This window comes from Lolium rigidum, chromosome 3, assembly GCF_022539505.1.
Source record: "Lolium rigidum isolate FL_2022 chromosome 3, APGP_CSIRO_Lrig_0.1, whole genome shotgun sequence".
In the NCBI taxonomy this organism is placed as follows: domain Eukaryota; kingdom Viridiplantae; phylum Streptophyta; class Magnoliopsida; order Poales; family Poaceae; genus Lolium; species Lolium rigidum.
Genome location: NC_061510.1, coordinates 288,644,770 through 288,652,459, shown reverse-complemented (window position 1 = coordinate 288,652,459; position 7,690 = coordinate 288,644,770). Strand labels below are relative to the sequence as shown.

Genomic DNA, 7,690 nt, shown 5'->3' with positions numbered 1-7,690 from the left:
GAGGCCGGCCACCCCCTCCCAAACCCTAGCCGCCCCCATCTCCTCCATATCTTCCGCGTAGCTTTAGCGAAGCTCCGCCGGAGTTCTCCACCGCCACCGACACCACGCCGTCGTGCTGTCGGATTCAAGAGGAGCTACTACTTCCGCTGCCCGCTGGAACGGGGAGGTGGACGTCGTCTTCATCAACAACCGAACGTGTGACCGAGTACGGAGGTGCTGCCCGTTCGTGGCGCCGGAACCGATCGTGATCAAGATCTTCTAAGCGCTTTTGCAAGCGGCAAGTGAACGTCTACCGCAGCAACAAGAGCCTCATCTTGTAGGCTTTGGAATCTCTTCAAGGGTGAGACTCGATACCCCCTCGTTGCTACCGTCTTCTAGATTGCATCTTGGCTTGGATTGCGTGTTCGCGGTAGGAAATTTTTTGTTTTCTATGCAACGTTATCCTACAACCATCGCTAAGATTGGCGAAGACCTTGCCCACTGTAGTAGATTTGTCGATGAAGTTGTAGCTGTCGACACTGCTTGAGCCATCGCTTATATATGAGTCCGCAGATAACTCAAACGACATGTCGCTGAAGATCTTGGCGAGTTTCTCTCTTGCCCTGGTGCTGATGAAGCGTGACGACGAAGTTTCTTCTTCTCCTGATTCGGTTGACGATGTATAGCTTGAAAAATCGGAATCGACCACCGACGATCCCGACGAAATCGGAATTTCGACACGATACGATCCCTCTTTCTCGACGCGAAAGTGAAACCTTCCGAACGTCATCTCCATGGGCTCCTCCAGATACGCATATGCATCCAAACGGGAGGGCGGGTGAGGAACAAAATCAACAGGACCAGTAGCGATCTGTTTACCTCGATCCATTGCGTTGCTTGCGATTGATGAAGTCGATGATTTTGCGGTTGATGAAGTCGATGATCTTGAACGTGCCATCGAGACCAGATCCTTGACGCCTCTAGTTCCCACAGACGGCGCCAATTGACAAGGTATTAACTTGTCAATGCCTACGGATTGTAGACTAGGGTTTAGTTGGAAGTAGAGGGCAAGTAGATCTCGAAGGTTTCAGCCGAAAAGTACTCGACGATTATAAAACTAGGGTTTGTAAACAATGATTCGATGATTTCTGTGTCCCTCGACTCCCCCTTATATAGGAGGCGGAGCCGAGGGATTCGAGCCGTACAAGTTACAGAGTCCGGGAAGGTTTCTAACTCATCCCGTAAGATTACAAATAACACTTCCTATTACAACTCTAGTCTTCCTTAATAATATCTTGGGCTCCCGAATCTTCTTATTCTTCGGATAATGGGCCATCAGTAAACCCCGGGTACTATCTTCGGAAGGCCCATTTGGGATGCCTATGTCAGTGGCGCTGCCCCCGGCGAAGACGGGGCGGCATGGAGGAGAGCGCCATCAAGCTCTTCGTCGGCCAGGTGCCCAAACTCGTGACCGAGGTCGAGTAGGCCGCCATGTTCTGTGACGTCGCCATCGTCAACGAGGTCACCGTCATCTGCGACACGGCCACCAAGATCTTGCGAGGTTCGTCCGGATCCTTATGCCCCAACCCGCAACGCCGGGTTTTCCTTCCCTCCGGAGAGAGGACATGTCCAGGGATATCAGATCTTATGCGTCCATCTCTCACAACCACATCCCCTACTCTATCTGATGTGCCATTCTGCAGGTGGATACTTCGGGGAGGGGAAGAAGAGAGGGTGGAGGAGCACATCCCCGTGAAGAAGATGAGATCCTACCTCCTCGGTCTCTAGCTCCTCTCTCTGTCCCCGCCTCCCCTCCCATCCCCTGTAGGACTAACTCAGATGTGCAGTAACAACGCCAGAGCAGCAGCAAAGCGAAGTCTCTAATCGATCTAGCAGCATGTATGTGTGTGGTATTCTCTGGCCATTGCCCAGTTCCAATCCCGTTCTCTTGATCAACGAGTTTTTTTATTTATGGCAGGATCAAAGAGGCTGGGTACAAATACGCGAGGAGGTCAAGGTCATTCTTCCTGATGACCATAGGTAGACAGGTGTGGCAAACAATATCCTAAATGTGATTATTTTGCAATTTCTCATTTTACCTCTTTGTTCGTAACTCTATTCCACGAAACAATGTATTTCCTTTGTATATTGTCCATAGCAGGATCTTTCCCTGTGTCCTATGGCGAGCCCTTGACCTACTGGGGGAAATTCGAGCGGATCTACCTATACCTCGACCGAGAGGCCACCGGCGCCGCATCTTCTGAGTTTGACCTGGTACGGTTTCCTCCCTTAGCTGTTCTGGATCCAATTGAATCGAAGATTTCCTCGATCTGTATTAGCGCGTAGAGAAAATAAGACAACACCAGCTGTAGCGCACTGGCCTTGCCCATCAATTAGTCACTTGCTAATCCCCACCGCATCGTCATAGAACTTTTCAATTGACACAGATCATAGCGAGCGTCTTCTTTTCTGCTTCATCGTTACAATTGTTACCCCTTTCTACATATGCTCAACTAACCTTATGGGTCTTCTTTTCGAGTTCCACTGAATTGTCTATTATGCGTACTAATTTTTCAACTTCAGTGAGGTCCCTCATAATTGTTATTTTATAAATCTGGTTGTGATTCTTAGAAATGTACAAGATTAAACATATATATGGCTCAAATAAACCCACCGAACAGCCTTCCCGCCCTCACTTTATGCCATCGTGTCTGAAATGCAGTGTCTTGGGTGACTCGGAAAAGCGGCGACATGAGAGATGGTCCGGCCTCAGGAGACTTGGCACAGGTAAGAGGAAGATGATTTGGATAAGAAAAAGGGGTGTCAAAATCATTTAATATTAAAACTCTGATCTCATGCAGCACACCCGCATTATCAGTATATCCATTTACTTATGGACGATTGTGTCAAAATCATTTTGGTTGTTCATTCACTTGATCACTGTTATTGATTTTATGTAACATTAGCTACAAATATCCTAGATTTATTATTTCTTCTGTTTTAGGCTAACTACATTTAATGCTTCATAATTAAATCTTTATTATTAAAACTCTGATCTCATGTAGCCTTCCCGCCCTCACTTTATGCCATCGTGTCTGAAATGCAGTGTCTTGGGTGACTCGGAAAAGCGGCGACATGAGAGATGGTCCGGCCTCAGGAGACTTGGTACACGTAAGAGGAAGATGATTTGGATAAGAAAAAGGGGTGTACTTCAGTTCAATCTAGGATCTCCTCGGCCGTTCTGTATTTAGCAGCCACCCACGCTCTGATATTTTTTTTTGTTATTATTTCAGCACACTATTGAAGGTTTGGTCCAGATAATGAGAGCTCAGAGATGTTGCCGATTGTTAGTGCACTCTTGAATATGGCATATCTTGCATATCAAGTTCTTAGACACATGCGTACCCTCACTCAAGGGATGCAGGATGCAGAGTGTATATCTGGATGACATTCTTGCCCAGGTGGTCTGTTCATCTGTAGTTTAACATGCACAATAATGAAATTTAAATAACACGTAAGGACATATCAGTTACTTCAACACATAAACACATATCAGTTGTTTACTTAATAAAATAGCTCTTTCTATGCTTGGAGTTGACATCAGTTATTCAACACAAGTTGCATGCTAAATGATGCACTTGATAGTTTGTTAGCCTGGATGCTCTGGTGAGGCAGTACAGCAACACCTGAGAAATATCTTGGCTGACTTCATGTCAGCAATGGTGAAGATGGGAAACATGTGGTTGTTGTCTGGGTTGCAGACAGATATCAGGTTGAAGTATAGGAAGCCAAAGTAGGATAGATATATATCATGTATTTGTCGCTTACATGACTGAAGGTTAGAACTAGGAAAGCTCCTACATCATAAGTAACTAGGAAGCATAGGCGCGGCGACACGCCGCGCCCGTGATGTTAATATTTTGGTATACATAGTTCATCTTAAATACTTTGTAGTGTGCATTTATGGTCTGCATGGTGACACGTTTGTAGAGTGATGTGAATATCCAAATACAGAAATAGGGCTACTAAGGAGAGGCAGAGCATAGCGAGATCAAGACTGGGCCATAGCCCATCCAGCACAAATGAGGAAAGATGTTTTATATCTACACCGCTATGTTAAAATCCCACTTAAGTACTGACCCAACACAGACACAGATTCGTTCCCGATTCAGCAAGTCGGTCATTGTTGTCGCTTTCTTGTTTCTTCCCCCGTGCTTCGCTGCTCGTTCTGGAGGCATCCATGATGCTGGACCGCTAGTTCAATGCAGTAGCCAGTGGGGCAGCTGCTGGCCTGCTGCTGGTGAGTAAGCGATGGACGGCCGGAGGCAGTAGCCGGAGACTGTCGATCCGGCGAGCTGCGACCTCGTCAAACACGGAGCCTAGCAGCAGCGGCGATCCGGTGACCCAGTCCACATCTCTTCTCGATCTTCTCTGATTTTGCTGCTTCCGTGCTGCAACCTGCAAGGCTGCAAGTGGAAGCCTGCAGCAGTACATTTGCTCTAGTAAATCACCGTCACGACTACACAAGTGAGGTAATTCAGTTTCCCCAAATCGCTTAGTCTCGATATCAATTTCCTTATTGGCTATATAGGAACTAAAATTATGTGTTAGCAATTTGGCAACATTAATTCAATCCATTGTTCTTTATAAATTGCAGTTTAGGTACAAAATAGGCAAAACTAAGTAGTGGTTTTCGTGACGCAGTATATGCTGGAATTTACAGTAGTAAGTTTATGACACCATAGAAATTATGTTTCTATTTAATTGTAGTAGAAGCTGAGCCGTCCTAGATAGATTTGAACTAAATTTATGACACTAAGTAAATCAAGGAGCAAAAGGTAGAGGAAAAGAACCATGACACTCCCCAGCATACTTTAAATGTAGAACAGAATCTCAGACTGTTAGTTGTACTGAAGCTTTCTTTTATTAGTCTGCATGGTAAACAAAAACTGGAGAGTTGTAAGCGGAAGAAATCTACGCAGGAGATCACTGTAAAGCAGCTTTTCTGGAACAATAAGAAGCAACGTAAGAGCAAGAAATAGAAAGGAAGGCCTCTGCTATACTTGTCCACTACAGACATGTACAACATACAATACAGTGAACAAAACTAAAGAAGGTACCCTTTAACACATTAGCTGAAAAAGTACAGAGAAGAGAACAATGTCTATAAGGTTCTTCTGTCTAGCCTAGCTCCATTATGTTTGGAAGGGATCCATTTCTAGGAGATCATTTGAGCACCCAAAATCTGTAAACATCAGCTGCAGGAACTTCGGGTTGAGGTAGTCCTGATTCTACAATTAATACCAAGTAATTAACTTGTCCTCGTAGTAATGGAATTTTTCAAATTAAGCAATGAAGATATACACATATGACATACCTAGGAATCTTCTATCTGACATGTCATCTGAGATCAATATTACATAATTAAAATAGAAAGGAGACATACCATAGATATCTCAAGCGACCAAGCATAGTCCATTGCTTGATAAAATTTGTGAACACGGAGATTGATCAACCCACCATTGTAGAAACTAAAGAAGGTACCCTTTAACACATTAGCTGAAAAAGTACAGAGAAGAGAACAATGTCTATAAGGTTCTTCTGTCTAGCCTAGCTCCATTATGTTTGGAAGGGATCCATTTCTAGGAGATCATTTGAGCACCCAAAATCTGTAAACATCAGCTGCAGGAACTTCGGGTTGAGGTAGTCCTGATTCTACAATTAATACCAAGTAATTAACTTGTCCTCGTAGTAATGGAATTTTTCAAATTAAGCAATGAAGATATACACATATGACATACCTAGGAATCTTCTATCTGACATGTCATCTGAGATCAATATTACATAATTAAAATAGAAAGGAGACATACCATAGATATCTCAAGCGACCAAGCATAGTCCATTGCTTGATAAAATTTGTGAACACGGAGATTGATCAACCCACCATTGTAGAGAATTGCTAAATGCTAGGCAAAAATGTAAGCATTCCACTATTGCCTAAAAGGAGCAAACAGAGACATTAAAAGATGCTAATTCAGAAGGACCGGAACCAGATCACTAAATCAAGCAGACCTTGATTTTCTCCTACGATATTAGTCTGCATGGTAAACAAAAACTGGAGAGTTGTAAGCGGAAGAAATCTACGCAGGAGATCACTGTAAAGCAGCTTTTCTGGAACAATAAGAAGCAACGTAAGAGCAAGAAATAGAAAGGAAGGCCTCTGCTGTACTTGTCCACTACAGACATGTACAACATACAATACAGTGAACAAAACTAAAGAAGGTACCCTTTAACACATTAGCTGAAAAAGTACAGAGAAGAGAACAATGTCTATAAGGTTCTTCTGTCTAGCCTAGCTCCATTATGTTTGGAAGGGATCCATTTCTAGGAGATCATTTGAGCACCCAAAATCTGTAAACATCAGCTGCAGGAACTTCGGGTTGAGGTAGTCCTGATTCTACAATTAATACCAAGTAATTAACTTGTCCTCGTAGTAATGGAATTTTTCAAATTAAGCAATGAAGATATACACATATGACATACCTAGGAATCTTCTATCTGACATGTCATCTGAGATCAATATTACATAATTAAAATAGAAAGGAGACATACCATAGATATCTCAAGCGACCAAGCATAGTCCATTGCTTGATAAAATTTGTGAACACGGAGATTGATCAACCCACCATTGTAGAGAATTGCTAAATGCTAGGCAAAAATGTAAGCATTCCACTATTGCCTAAAAGGAGCAAACAGAGACATTAAAAGATGCTAATTCAGAAGGACCGGAACCAGATCACTAAATCAAGCAGACCTTGATTTTCTCTTTCCATGAACAACCTGTGCAATATAAATCTTTTCACTGGTTGATACATCAAAAGGTCATATACTTACCGCTAGTGTTGCTACTTTGTGTTTGCTTCTCCCCTGATTGTATTATTCCTTCTGCTTCAATAACATGACATGTGAAGGAAGGATCTCTCGATGTATAAGTGGTTGATGGAGAGAAGCGATACGATGCGAGAGCCCAGATCCGTGCTCGAGTGAAGTTGCAAAAAAAAGTAAAGAAAGAGGACGCAAAGAGGATTTAGGGAGCTTGCATCTTCGATGTCGTCAGCAAGCTCTTGTTGGTGCAAGAAGTGGAAGATGAGAGAAATCGGTAGGACTAATCAAGCAAAGCGCGGATTAACTGGTATGTTATTTTTTTTTTGTATAGCCTGTCCTGAAGTAACACATGTTGGAATCTGTAACCATAATTATATAACATCACAGGAACTTTGGTTCTGTCGACTGCTGCAACTGGCTAGATCTTAACTAAAATTAGCACATTAAACTCGAGAGGAAAATCTAGAAGAAGAGAACAGTTATAACACCCTGAAACACTTTTCTAGTACCATACCTTTGGTTCACTTGTTTCAGATTTGCACTGCTAAGCTGAAAAATAAAAGATAAGCCAATATTCCAAACATCAGGAATGGAACATCTTGTTACCTAGTTGATGAGTGTATCTTCAGGATAAGCCAATTTTACGATAGTAATGTATATGGACTGGTTGGTAAAGCCTTTCAACCACAGAATGAGACACTACTTTTGTAAATATCCATTACTGTGAAAACCGGTAACTATGAATATAAACTTGTACCGAAAAGGGGAAAACACTCCCTCCTATTTCTATATGAAACTAAAACGGAAGGCACCAAGTAAATCGATG

The 7,690-nt window shown here is 42.9% G+C and overlaps 1 long non-coding RNA gene across 2 annotated transcripts; it reads left to right on the top strand.

Moving 5' to 3' along the window:
- The first annotated feature begins 2,174 nt into the window (after positions 1 to 2,174).
- Positions 2,175 to 3,379, top strand: LOC124701440. Of its 2 annotated transcripts, none has more exons than XR_007002038.1 (3): positions 2,175 to 2,253; positions 2,702 to 2,766; positions 3,273 to 3,379. It is a non-coding gene; the product is annotated as an uncharacterized LOC124701440 (long non-coding RNA). The 2 variants fall into 2 exon arrangements; XR_007002039.1 differs by lacking the exon at positions 3,273 to 3,379 and adding an exon at positions 3,086 to 3,149.
- Positions 3,380 to 7,690: the final 4,311 nt, after the last annotated feature.